At 44.9% G+C, this 14221-nt stretch overlaps 1 long non-coding RNA gene across 1 annotated transcript in view; it reads left to right on the top strand.

The window, feature by feature from the left end:
• Positions 1 to 1657: 1657 nt before the first annotated feature.
• The window catches only part of LOC138569673 (uncharacterized), a 95089-nt gene continuing 82525 nt past the window's right edge, over positions 1658 to 14221 (top strand). The window contains exon 1 of the long non-coding RNA XR_011303300.1: positions 1658 to 2192. This is a non-coding gene — a long non-coding RNA (uncharacterized lncRNA). The remainder of the gene's footprint in view (positions 2193 to 14221) is intronic.

Raw genomic sequence — 14221 nt, 5'->3', positions numbered from 1 at the left:
GAATGTTTTTTTAGTGGCATCTTCTTTATCATAGCTGTGTAAACTGGCAAATGAGCTTTTGGATCCGAATTTCATACATTCCACAAAATCCATCAAGATTTTTGAGTAGTCCAGAACCACTGCCGAAGAGTCTTTCTTTATCAGTTCCACCTGCACCTTAAATCTTTTTGACAACTGGTCAATTCTAGAGGGGTATATAATCAGCCGGTTTCTTCCTGCCGACAGCTCTAATGGTTGTGAATAGTATAACTCTCTTCTTGGTGTTGAGCTTGTCCGAGTGAGTTTTAGTACGTTATGATAACTTTGGTTTGTTTGAGAGATTTCTAATGATTTAATTTGATGTGTCATGTTGTCTGATACGAAGATGTAATCTAGGATCTTGGATTCCCTCCCTTTTTTCCACGTTGCTTTGGGGGGAATGTCTCTGGGGGTTTGTCCGTTCAGCAGATTAATATTTCTAATGATCAGGGCTTCCCTCCAAGCATTACCCCTTTGCTCAGCAGGCGTCAAAGTTGTGGCTCTATTTTTTTATATGGTGTAGTTGTCATCGGAGCAATGGATGTTTAAATCGCCACATAATATCAAGATAGGATCCATCCACAGTACCAGGGAGGTATCTTCTAGGTCCGTTATGGTATCTATGAAGTGATCTGCTCCAGCTGACATACAGTTCCAGTATAGATTATATAAGACCATTATGTTCGATCTTTTGGGGTCATGACCCTACATTTGTAACATCAGGATTTGGATATATGGTGTAGGGGTCTGGCTTGATATTACCTTCAGGTCAACCTCATGTTTTATGGCAATGAGTAGTTGTGACATTGGGATTCCCTTCAGTGCTTTCAATGCCAGGTTCAGATATACAATGTATCTATCTAGGATGTAGAAATAAAGATTTACTAGTCACCTTTTAGCGCACCTTCAGATATTGCTCATGAAAGGTAAATAATGTTCATAATGCTAGATTCATTTTTCACAAAGTACTTAATAGACTCCAAATCATAATAATGCCCTCAACACGTGTTTCACCAAATCAATTGGCTCATCAGGAGGGTTTCTAGGAAAAAACTTTTCAGCTTCATTGATCAGATGCATACATGCCTAGAAAAAACATTAAAAAGTATGCTTTTGTAATTTGAGATACATATGCTATTGTAACAACATAGAATAGAAACCAAAAATACATTTTTAACGTAAAACAACCTTTAGCGCGAATCTTGGTTTCCATCTGAAGAGAACAGGCAGTTGCTCACATTTCATGGCTTATTATACTTACAAATGAGATTCAACATATTGTTAACGTTTCGCGTTTTAATTCTCGTAATTGTATTAACATTGATAGCGGCCTTACCTTTTTTTTTTAAATGCTCTACTTTTTTGAAAAATCCTTTAGGTCTAATGCTATGCATCAGTAGTGCCCCGTTAGTTTATGTCAAGGCTATTTTAGATTCAAAATGGTCATATTGCACATTTCCACAGTGGTTTCACTTGTGTTCTGCTTTAGCAGGTAGCGGTTCTGAAAAGGAGAGGTAAGGTGCTTTTAGGATAAAGAGCAGCTAGATTTGTGGAATCAGCAATCTGTATGTGTAATCATAGCAGATCATCGGCAAACCGGGGGAGCGTTATTCTTACCTTAAAAAGTCTTATGATTGAGACGTCAATGTTTATTTTGAGTCAACATCATAAGCATATCCAAACATTTACATTTAGAACCCCTGTGAATCTCGTATTATAAATTTCAGCTCTATCATTTGCCCAATTCAAAATGGTTCTCGGGACGTCTTTTTTCAAAGTGTCATCACGTTAAGAGAGAACATGTGATCACTCGACAGCCAGGTTGTGTCTTAAAACTATTTTTTGCAATGGTAACTGATCCGAGGGTATCGGTTTACCATGTATAACAATGCACCTCTAATCAATATTTATGAACTAACATTAACAACAAAAACGAAAATTGAAACAAAACTCAGAGGGTAATTGATTAGTCAATTCCTCTGGTCAAGAATATATTTGCCTGCCCGATCCAAAATGGCGCTTTTCGGAACTCAATTCCGAGCGTCCTCACGTACTTACGCAATATACTTATCAAGCGGCCATTCCTAAATCAGTCTGTGCCCAACCAACTTTGAAAATAAGAAAAAAGGACGATCGCTACAAACATTGAAGTCTCAATCGAAGGACTTTTTAAGGTAAGAATAACGCTCCCCCGGTTTGCCGATCTGTTATGATTACACATACAGATTTCTGATTCCACAAATCTAGCTGCTCTTTATCCTAAAAGCACCTTACCTCTCCTTTTCAGAACCGCTACCTGATAAAGCATAACACAAGTGAAACCACTGTAGAAATGTGCAATATGACCATTTTGAATCTAAAATAGTCTTGACATAAACTAACGGGGCACTACTGATGCATAGCATTAGACTGAAAGGATTTTTTTTAAAAACAGAGAATTTTAAAAAAAAAGGTAAGACCGCTATCAATGTTAATACAATTACGAGAATTAAAACGCGAAACGTTAACAATATGTTGAATCTCATTTGTAAGTATAATAAGCCATGAAATGTGAGCAACTGCCTGTTCTCTTCAGATGGAAACCAAGATTCGCGCTAAAGGTTGTTTTACGTTAAAAATGTATTTTTGGTTTCTATTCTATGTTGTTACAATAGCATATGCATCTCAAATTACAAAATCTTACTTTTTTATGTTTTTTCTAGGCATGTATGCATCTGATCAATGAAATTGAAATGTTTTGTCCTAGAAACCCTCCTGATGAGCCATTTGATTTCGTGAAACACGTGTTGAGGGCATTATTATGATTTGGAGTCTATTAAATACTTTGTGACAAATTAATCTAGCATTATGAACATTATTTACCTTTCATGAGCAATATCTGAAGGTGCGCTAGAAGGTGACTAGTAAATCTTTATTTCTACAAATTATGACACACTTGGCAGTCTGAGTGTTATTAACCATCACCAAGCAGCACCCAAACTTTCATCTAAACAAACAATATCCATTGAAGACCAGTTCGCCATCAAGACTGCAAATGTATTAATATCTATCTAGGATGGGTGCTTTCCTCATCCATGTTTCTTGAAGGCAGATGATGTCATTATTATAATAGATCAATTCCCCTTTTCCAAACAGATGCCTGAATCCTCTTGTGTTCCAACTTCCCAACACTATGTTATTTGTAGTGCTTGATGGGGACAGTTATAAGCCATCCTTGTTGAGTATCAGGGCAGCTGCCAGCCAATTCCAGTTTTCTTCCTCGTTATTATGGTCTATGTTCAGTGTTTCTGAGCTGCCTTCGTCCTCTCTTTGGGTACCTTTCAGTGTGATTGTCATCTGGTTTCTTTGTTTGTGCATTTCCAGGTCTCTGGTTGATACTCCAGTAGTATCTCCCCCTCCACACACAAGCCTCTTTTGTGCTTGGTAGTTTGCACCTTCAACTTTTCACTATGGTTCAAAGTTTGCTTTTATCTCCAACCATTTTTTATCCACTTCTTCCTCTACATTCTCTGAGTGCAGGGGTTTGAGTGTCTGTTTGTGGATGGTTTTATAGACTGAATGGCGGTTAATATGTCTAGCTAAGGTGGTAGCCATATTCCGGTCCTGAGATTCTCTTGTTTTTAAGTACTAGCAAAATATACTTTTAGGTCATCGTTTTAGTGCGTGTTAGCTGAGGGCCGTTAATCTTATGTTGCGGCTCCTGTATATTGGAGTCCGCGTTTCTCTCGATTGTTTTCGCCAGGACCACTAATCTTTCATTAGGGTAAATTGGCTCTTTCTGGATGAATGATGCATCGGTTTCTATTCTTCTCACAGCATCCTCCTGGTTGTTGAAAATAGTTCCCCGCCACATTCCTTCCAAAGTGGGATGTAGAGTTTTCCTTGTTTGCTCCATTGTTCGAAAAGGTCTTGTAATAATTCAAGCTTGTTCCTTAAATAGGTCATTAGTCGAGGTTATAACATTAACTTGTTGATGTGATGAGATTGTCACTTCATGTTTTAAGACCTCTTTTGACGTATTTTTTGTATAGATCTTGCAGGGATTCAGGCTCTGAAGGTGTGACGTTTGCCACACTTGGTTGGTCGAGTTCATGGAATTCCATCCAGTATACTGTGTTCATATTAATTGGTTAATGTTGATCATCATTTCTTTCAGCGAACTCCCCGCCTATACCATCCTCTCCCTCTGACATTGTGTAGGTGGAGATGTCCAGTAGGTGTTCCTCAAGGGTGTTATAATGTCTCAAAATTGTCTGGTTATCCTCCTTGTTTGTCCGTGGTGTGATTGACTCTGCCACTACTTTCTGAGGTGTCAAGGTTTTGCTCTTCAGCCGTTGTGCATCTGTTAAGTCCTCTGGCAATACGAGGTTTCTAATGAAGTTTCGAGATTGGTTTAATTTGCCTTTTTTGTCATTTTTTCATTCATTGTTTTCTTTTGCGTTACTTCCATATTCATAGTTATTACTATGTTTCCTCTCGTTGATATGCTGGGTCTCCCCACTGATTTCCGGGTGGGGTTCAGGGGGGAGTTATGATCTTTTCTTTACCCTTTGTTTGTGAAAATATTATGTACCATTTCTGTGGAGTTGCCTTCTTATGATTGTCTAGCTCCTGGTTTTTTCCTGTGGGTCGGTTTCTCCCCTCTCCACTTCCTTGGTCATAGTACTGTTGAGGCCGATGGAATGCTCATCGCCACTCTTGAGTCGAACAATAACTACCTCTTTCTCCCCGTCAAGTTCTATAGATACAGTTGTGTCAGTTTCTGTGGAGATGTTTAGTGAGTCTTTAACTCTCAGGGTCGTATCTTGTTTTGGATTATTAATAGAGTTGATTAACCTTGTTTCCTCTGACTTTTTCTTTAGCGGCAATGACATTTGTCTTAGGCTCTTGATGTGTCTTTCTTAATGATGGGATTCAGTATGCTGTGCACGATGTTTGTAACCTGGGCCAAGCTTTTATCCAGGTTATTTTGGATGGGTGTAATAAAGCCTTCTACAAACAACATCTTTGAATGCATCATTGCAATCATGGTGGTTTGGTCTTTTAGCTAGTCATTGATGTTTTCATAAAATTTCAAGAATGGTGCTAAGGTGACCGACAGGGTTGCTCTCATTTTCACAACCATATTTTCCTGGGCGTTTGGAAGGGATTTTTCATTATTTGTGTCCGGTGACAGTTGGCACTTATGTGCAATCGCGAGGCATTCTTTAGGGGACTGACTGCCCTCTTTTGATGGGAGTGAACTCCAGCCTTTACTTGAGAGCCTGGGTCTTGTGTTAGTTTTCCTATGTGATGGAATCCTTGCTCTGTCAATCTCTTCACAAATTGCATCCAAGATATTACAGTTTTCAGGTATGTTTTCCCTGTTGTAAACGACTTTCAGTTTCTTCAGGCGTGTAGTCTCTGCAATAGGACTGTGCGTCAAGGTTTGTACCACTTGTTCTGAGCCGGAGTCATGTGCAGACTGATTGGAGGTTAACACATCACTTTTTCTCCCCAGATGGTATGGTAGAGTTGGACAACAGGGAGGAATACACGTCCTGTGTCGTCCTCTGGGCATTATTTGTACTGTGAAGCTGAACACCCTGAGTTTGTGGTCTGCATGCGTTCTATCTATCCTGTTCAATGACTTTGATGCCTTCCAGCAAGACACAGTCAGACACCTCGTCCATTTCTCCTTCTCTCTGGTGAATTTTAGAATGTTCTCCCTCAATTGCGGTCTCCCATAGTGAAACCTTTTGGTTTTGAAAAGGTTCAATAATTGAGAGGCCCCTTGGGTGCCATATTGATTTACTGGCAGCCAAGTGCTTGTCGGATTCCTTTAGGTTGTTAGTTCTTCCTAGAGTAGTCAACCTTTTGATTTTTCTAAATGAGGTTGTAACCGATGTGTCAAGGACGTTACCAGCCTTTGTTACGAGCTCCTCTGTAGTTGTTTGGACGTTGGGCCAGCCCTGGCTGTCAATGTGGTTGATACAGACCCTATGTTTGGAGGTGGGTCAGCCCGAGGTTTCCCACAGGGGAGTCTTGACCCTGTGGATCATATTCGTTAGGTGGACTGTTGGACAGCAATGTTCGTTCAGCTTCCCATGGTTTATTGAAGCTTTTGAGTCCACAGTCACTCGTTGGTGGAAGTTCAGCTTTCTGCTTTTCCATAAACTGCGCTGTCATAGCAGTTACCTTAACAGAAATCTCGAACGGAATGCACGCTCGTGTTCCGAGGAGCGCTTCAGGCTGTTTCTGACCATGCGCTCATCGGACATTGATTGATTGCACTACAATGCTTTCCCTTTGGTTATCGGACAGAGTACTGAACGCGGTTAAGTCACTCACCTCTGCCTTAGGCTGAGAGTCGGCAGCCTGGGCGGCGTGTGAGGAATCTGCTTCTTTAGATTGTTGATGAGGCAGGGGTGCGAGAATAGCCATTGTTAGGGGTGCGTGCTGGCAGTCTAAATAGTCAGCGCCTCTCTGGTCGATCTCGGCCCCCATTTTTCGGGGATTGGCCCATCCTCTTCATCTCCTCGGCCTGCCACCGATTGCAGTGACTGCAAAACCTCTGCTAACCTCCGTGAATGCTCTGCGCTGGAGGTGGGGGTTTGAATGATCGGCTCCTCCTTCTGGCAGCACCACGGTAGACAGACTCTGGAGACTGCAAAACCTCTGCTAACCTCCGTGAATGCTCTGCGCTGGAGGTGGGGGTTTGAATGATCGGCTCCTCCTTCTGGCAGCACCACGGTAGACAGACTCTGGAGACTGCAGTGACTGCAAAACCTCTGCTAACCTCCGTGAATGCTCTGCGCTCGAGGTGGGGGTTTGAATGATCAGCAGGGTTGGATTGGCCCCTCAGCCTATCGGCCCGTGGCCGGGCCTAAATCGTCCCTGGGGATTGGGGGCCGGTTTCTGGCAATGCCTGGGCCGATTTGGAAGAAAAAGAATTGAAAAAAAACGTTTTTTCCATTTTTCTTTTTTTTCATAAAGCCTTTCATCCTTTTTAGGTCGATAAATGAGTACCAACACAGGTTGGGTGATATTGTATGCATATTTGTTCTATAAAAAAGAGCCTAGGTGCTATACAATAACATATTATCATTTGGCCTTGAACTTCTGCTTGGATTCACAGTAATTGAGTGTACCTAGGAACAATGCTATTTGATGCCACTTACTGTTTTGTCAAGGGGTGAAAGGTTGTGTTTCATCACTTCCCGGGATGTCACTTTGGGGTGGGGTCAAATTACATCACTTTTGGGGATGTCATCAGAGGTCAAGGGTCATGAGGTGAGGGGAGTGCCACTTTTTTGAGGCGAGGGTTGGGCCACCTTTTTTGGGTGACTGGGCCTATTTCTTGCCCCAGTCCGACCCTGGCAGCTCCTCCTTCTGGCAGCAACACAGTAGACAGACTCTGGAGACTGCAGTGACTGCAAAACCTCTGCTAACCTCCCCCAAGTAAAGTCCTATATTTGTGTTGCCTCGATGTATGTTTGTTATTATGTTCGGTTTCTTACTTTTGAGACGTATCCACAGTGTTTTAGGTGTGTGCTTTTTCTCAGATTATTTGGATGCGAGTCAGCTTGTTTTGAAGGGACATTCTTCCTATTTTTCTCTCCAAACTGGCGACACTGACCGGGCGGGCGGACGCGGGAGGGCCGAGTTGCACATCAAAGACCAAGGGGGAAACATAATGCCAGGCTGCCGCCTCAGGGTCATCATCACGAGGACGTTTGGGCAGCCCTGCCCAGAAGTACGTTCACCTAAAGCATTGTGGTGCAAGTAAGCACAGATGCCACACCTGTAAATATGAGGGGCACACCTGGCTTCCTATTTTCTTTTTAGCTGGCACACCCATGCCTTGGACCCTCTACACCCTCACCCATGTGCACCGCCAGCCCCAGGTCCACTTGCCTCCTCCCCTTACCTTCTTGCTGGCATGACTAGCCACAGACCTACACCACTGGCCCTGGGTCCACTTGGTTCCCTTGTGGCATGGCTGCTGCGCTGTGGTCTTGCACGGAGGTAGGTCGCACCTGTAGTTACATCACACAGGGATGCCTTGCCTCCATGGGGAAAGATGGTTAGGGTCCATTGGTTTGGAATGGTAGCGATGTTAGGTTAACCAGAATGAGGGTTAGGAAGTGGGTATGGATGGGTAGGGGGTGTTAGGGAAAGAATGCCCTTCGAGTGCTCCTCGACTTCTTTACAGAGTCTGCTTGCACACACTACACAGCTTTCACGTGTACACTCTGTTACACTAACACTCAGATAGGCGTGTGTGCCCTTTCTCCCAAAACACGGTACCTTGCATTACCTCATGCAAAATACCTCCAAGTCTCTTTACCTTGCAAGTTTACGAAATCTGGAATGCTCCCATACCTGAACACTGGAGAAATCACATTAAATATAAGATAGAGAAATCAGAAACAAGAATTGACCACTTAGCGTTTGCTTCAACAGCTGCCGTGCCTTTGCGGGAGGTCCCTTTCTCATCGATGCCTGTATCCTAGCGTTACCTTTTGCGGTTAGCACACAGTCTGGGGTGGAACAGTGAACACTGTCAGATTCACAAGCGAAGTTTAGTAAATGCATGTTAATCCAGTTCGTTAGTTGGGAGATGTGAGCGTGATTAATACGGTAATTCCAAACACAGGTGAAATGCAGTGAAGCGGCTGCACCGCATTATATTGTTAGTGGAGTAGAGGTTCAACCGCCTTATATAATTAGTAGCACAGCAGCTGTGACCGTGTAATCATTAGCAGAGGAGTGGCTGAACTGCGTTACTTATGTTGTTAAAAGCGGGGCCTGGCGTGGTAAATCTTGCCGATGAATTCTATGAAGCAGGAGCTCTGCAGCTGGCGTCCGTTCTTGAGTCCAAGAAGAAGGGACCTGCAAAAAGGAAGTGGCGTGTTTGGGTGGGGTGAGGGGTGTGCAGGATGCCAGTATGGGGTTTGTTGGGGTGGGAGGCAGTAGCCAGGTATAGGGCCTGGGTCAGGGGGTTGGATGGGGGAGGGCGGTGGTTGGGGGCAGAGGATTGTCCTGTGTGGTGGGACTTGCATTCTGGCCTTTGACTGTTGAGGAGGCAAGAAGACAGGTATGGGGCTTGTGCCCTGGTGTTGGGGATGCAGGGTGCAGGTATGGGGCTTGGGTTCTGGTGGTAGGGAGGCAGAATCGCAGGTATGGTGCTTGGGCTACGGTGGTCGGGCCGCAGGATGCCAGGTATGAGGCTTGCATTCTGGCTTTTGAAGAGGCAGAATGCTAGGAATAGGTCTTGGGATGTGGTGGTGGTGGAGTAGAATGCCTGGTATGGGGTTTGTGTTCTGGGTGTTGGCGGAAAGGATGCCAGGTATGGGGCCTGGGCTCTGCTGGTGGGGAAGCAGGATGCCAGGTATGGGGCCGCAGCTATGCTGGTGGTGGGGAGATAGGATCATGGTATTGGGCTTGGGTTCTGGGTTGTGGAGAGGCAGGATGCCAGATGGGGCCTGGGCTCTGGTGGTGGGGAGGCAGAATGCCAGGTATGGGGCCTGGGTTCTGGGCGGTGTGGGCAGAAGGATGCCAGGTATGGGGCCTGAGATCTGTCAGCGGGAATGCAGGCTGCCAGGTATGTGTCCTGAGCTCTGGGTGGTGGGGGTGGAAGGATGCCAGGTATAGGACTTGTGCTCTGCTCGAGGGGAGGCAGGATACCAGGCATGAGGCCTGGGCTCTGGGGGGAAACACGGCAGGTATGGGGCCCAAGTCAATTTAGCAAAAGCATACTAGTAGCCCTTTTATAGGTGTGCCCCCACTATTGCCTGTGGGCCCTTCTGTGTCCCCCTAAATGTGATTCCTGGAGATGCCACTGAACACTGCGCCTGCAACCTGCTTCTTCCCACTCTGACTCAAGCCAACCCACGGACATCCCCCACCTCACCAAACCCCCACCCAGCACCTAACCCCCAGCCTCAAGCAATCAACTAAAAAGCCAACAAAAATGTATTCTCATCAATATCAGACCTGTCTAAAAGAATTGTCATAATATATATTTTCGGATCTTAACAGAATGCCCCGACATCTGTTTCATCATCGAAACCTGGTTCTTCCAAGATTTCCTCCCATTTGCACATGAAGTCTTCCCACCAAGCTACAAACGAATTGTCCAAAACTGGGCCGGTGGGGCAGATGGCACTGCAATCCTCCAGAAAGCTTCTCTCTCCACCTTGCACATCGACAAACAGCCCCTAACCCAGACTTTGAATCCCTCTTGATAAAATTGCAGTCCTTCCCCTCATCTACACACAGCTCTTTGCTTGTATACTGACCCCCAGGATACAACAGAAGTTTTGCAGAATCCCTAAGTGACTCCTTCACAGCCATCATGGTGTCCCATCCCCACCTAACCATATTTCTGGACTTCAAAATTTGGTTTGATATGCCCTTTAACCAAATGACCAGATTACTACTGGACAACTTGGAATCTTTGCAGTTTACACAATCCAAGTGCCAACCTACACTGTGGATCACACCCTAGATGCAATCTTCGGATCCCCCAACCACCTCAGCACATTACCACCACCTCCACGTGTATGGTCTGACCATTTTGCCATCCTTTTCATCATATCCTAAGGGGACTCCCCCCCCCCCATTCAGAAGCCCCTGATCCACCAGCAAACTTCCGTCTTTGGAAAGAAATCAAAGTGATTCCTGTCCTCATACTACCTATTTGACAGATCACCCGTTCTCTTTCCCCGGCTCAGGTCACCATCTCTAACTTTGATATCTGGCTTTCCGAAGCCCTTAACTCACTCTCGTCCATCAGATCCTTCTCAAACGATCCTAGCTCGAACTCTATCATGCAGAGTTTCTAAATGCCATATCATATCATATCGTATTATATCATATCAGAAGTCGGCAAAGCCAAAAAATCATATAACAAGAACAGAATCTCCAAAGCCTTACACCCAGCCAGGGAATATTTTAAGCTCATTGCTAAATTCATTGCCTCTGCATGCTCCACCAACTCACTCTGCCACACACAATTACTTTGCTACACCCTCTCAGACCACATCCCCACCAAAGCCCTAGAGAGACACACCTATAAAATCTCGACCCTCCCCCCTCTCTCCCAGTCCATCTCGCCCCCTGGCAACATAACCAGATTCTAGCCTCACACTTTTGTCCTCCTTCTCACCTTTCTCCCCCTGTGAAGTCCTCAAACTACTACCACTTTGCCATCCATCAGGCTCCCTACGAGACCCCTGGCCCATCCCTGCTAAAAGAAATCTTGACATTTAGCTCTGCTGGCAATCTTGCACAATCCATCATCAACTCATTACTCACTTCCTGTATCTTCCCTGCAGAATTTAAGACCTCCTTCATCAAACCCCTAATAGGAAAGGCCTGCCTTGACCTTCTTGACCCAACCAACTACAGACCATTCTCAAATTACCATTGTATAGGCAAGTTAGCTGGCCGAAATGCTTTCTCGCAATGATGTCTCTTCTGAGATCCAACAAGATCCTAGACTCCGGCTTCAGATCATTATTAGGCACAGAATCTGGCTTAGTTTCCATCTGGGATGATCTAAAAAGACACATCGACTCAGATGGATGTGCTGCCCTAATCATACTTGACCTGTCAAGCATTCGATATCATAGACCACTCCATCCTCACTGAGAGACTTCATACTCTAGGCACCAGGAATACAGCTCTTAAATGGATATCATCCTTCCTCTTCAACAGATAAAAAATACATTTGACTCTGTTCTCCTCTGCACCCCTCCCAGTCCTCCACAGTGTGTTGCAAGGTGCCTATCTTGCCCCTCTTCTTTTTAACCGCTACCTGAGCCTGCTGGAGGCCCTCATTTGAGCTCACGGCTTATCATGTTACAACTACACTGGCAACACCCAACTCATCTTAATAATCTCAATTAGCCTTTCCTCTACCTCTCCCGATCTCACAACTGCCTCTCCGAGATCAAACACTTGATGATGGCCAATCACCTTCTATTCATCCCAGGGAAAACCAGGTCATGCTCTTTGGCTAAACCACCCTCTTCTATCAACCTGCCCCGTGGGCCCCCCATCTCCAATATAGTAAAAAGTCTCGGGGGCAATATGGACTCAGATCTGACTGTCAAGTCACATCAACTCCCTGGTAAAAAGCTGTTTCCTCCACATACACATCCTTCGCTGCACTGTTCCTTGCCTGACCTTTGCACACATAAAGTCACTGCAATTTTTGCAATCATCTGTAGAGGAGCAGGTGAATGCCTCTGCAGTAAGTCCCGCCCCCATTATGCCTATATGTTGGAAGCTGGAAATTGCGACATGCACAATGCCAGTGATGGTGCCTATTCCACAAAGAGCCTTTGAGACCAGACACCCATTGAGAAGACCCTATATGATGTACCCTCACAGAGATGACAATCTCTTGGAGGAGGTCTCCGAAGGAATATGAAGATGAGAAGAAAAGAGGCTGGTGACGTCATAAGAAATGAGCGGTGCTGCCATTATATAGAATTCTAGACATATGTTTCACATATTTAGAAAGCGCAGACCGTGAAGAAAGACGGCTCAGAGGGCTGTGTAGCAGCAAGAAAACAGCTGAAGATTGAGTAAAGGCCTGGAATAGCTGTCTGACCTGGAGTCAAAGGATGGCGCAGCTAAGAACCTGTTATCTATCCTTGAAGAACAGTGGACGTGAGAAGCTGAATCAGCCCTTGTTAAGGTACGAGGAAAGAACACCATGAGTGTCAAGTTTATTCATTCAAGACAATTAAATGCTGCAAAAACAGACCGAAATATGGTCTCCTGTCACGTGAGTCGAGGATGAAAATGGGAGTGGATGTGCAGACCTGAGCTACGATAAGGATGTGCCTATACTCCCTTTTATTCTCAGGAGCAATGATACTTTGCAAGGCCAAGTTCAAAGACAATCTGAATGGCAGAAGGCATGAGCGATGAGAGATGAGAGATGTCGAGCTAATTGGGTGGGGAGACACAGTGAAGTCCACCCACCAGCACCTGGGGTGCCAGCTTACATGCTGCTGGTGAGCTGAATGTTCCAGAAGGGCATGAGTGTGCCAACCAATTGTAGAAGGCCATATATCAAAGGGCCTTATAGTTTAAGAGGCAATAGTGTACCGTGTATCTAGTAACTGATGAGGATGACTTGCACCAGGGGTGGGCATAAGTTGTCCACCTGACTGTAGAGACCCAATCACAACCGGATCTCCTAAAGAAAGTATACTTAGATGTTCCCCTTGAGCCTATCACAATCCCATGTAGGTTTTCTTAGTTTGCCATGTAGTATGACGTCACTTATGATGAATTTTTAGTACTTAAGTGTGTTTTTTATGCAAAATGATTGAAAGCACAATTGAACATCAGTTGATGTCTGTCATAACTCCCTGTTTTAGACAATTGAAAATAAAACTGTCGAAGGAGATTTTTTGCCAAACTTCCTGAGTCAGTCTTATTATTTGGTGTAAGAGTTATTCTGCATCCCCATCCTTTTATGATGTGTTACCGACCGATTTAAAAGGGCCAATTCGTGGGTTTACATCCATTCATGGCCAGACTATGCCAATGCACTATACTTAGGAGCTCCCGCCTCGCAGCTGAGAAAGCTCTGACGCGTTCAAAATACTGCAGCGAAACTCCTAGAGAACACATCTCTCGTGCCCTCCGAGTTCTCCACTGGCTTCCAATCGGTCGGCGAGCTTCCTTCAAGGTGATATGTATCATTCATTTTGCCTTCTACAACAAAGGCCATGAATACCTGCAGCAAAAATGTACTCACTACAGGCCAAACAGAAATCTCAGATCGGGATCAGCACTTCTACTCCTAATTCTAGTGGCCAAATCAACTCCTCCTTCACAGTACAAGCACCCACAATTTGGCACTCTCTCCCTGTAACAATCAGTCAAATTGAGGACCATCTTGCCTTCAGGAAAGCACTCAAAACCTGGCTCTTCCCCCTCTGAGCCCTTACAAACATAATCCGGGTCACTTGTCCAACACAACAAACATGCCCCTCATCAGCCTCATCCACCCTACTAATTTTCAGCTCCCCATTCCCTTCCACAGAACCCGTTCAACAGCCTTCCTACCTGCACCCTTGCACACATACCTGAGCCACTTGCACGGCACAACAATCAACCCCATCATCAGCCTCATCCAGCCTACAATCTCTCAGTGCACATTTCCCCCTCCCCTCACACAACCTACACAACCCAT

Source organism: Ambystoma mexicanum, chromosome 1p, assembly GCF_040938575.1.
Source record: "Ambystoma mexicanum isolate Mex_15411 chromosome 1p, UKY_AmexF1_1, whole genome shotgun sequence".
NCBI classification, from domain to species: Eukaryota; Metazoa; Chordata; class Amphibia; order Caudata; family Ambystomatidae; genus Ambystoma; species Ambystoma mexicanum.
This window is presented reverse-complemented; position numbering and strand designations above follow the sequence as displayed.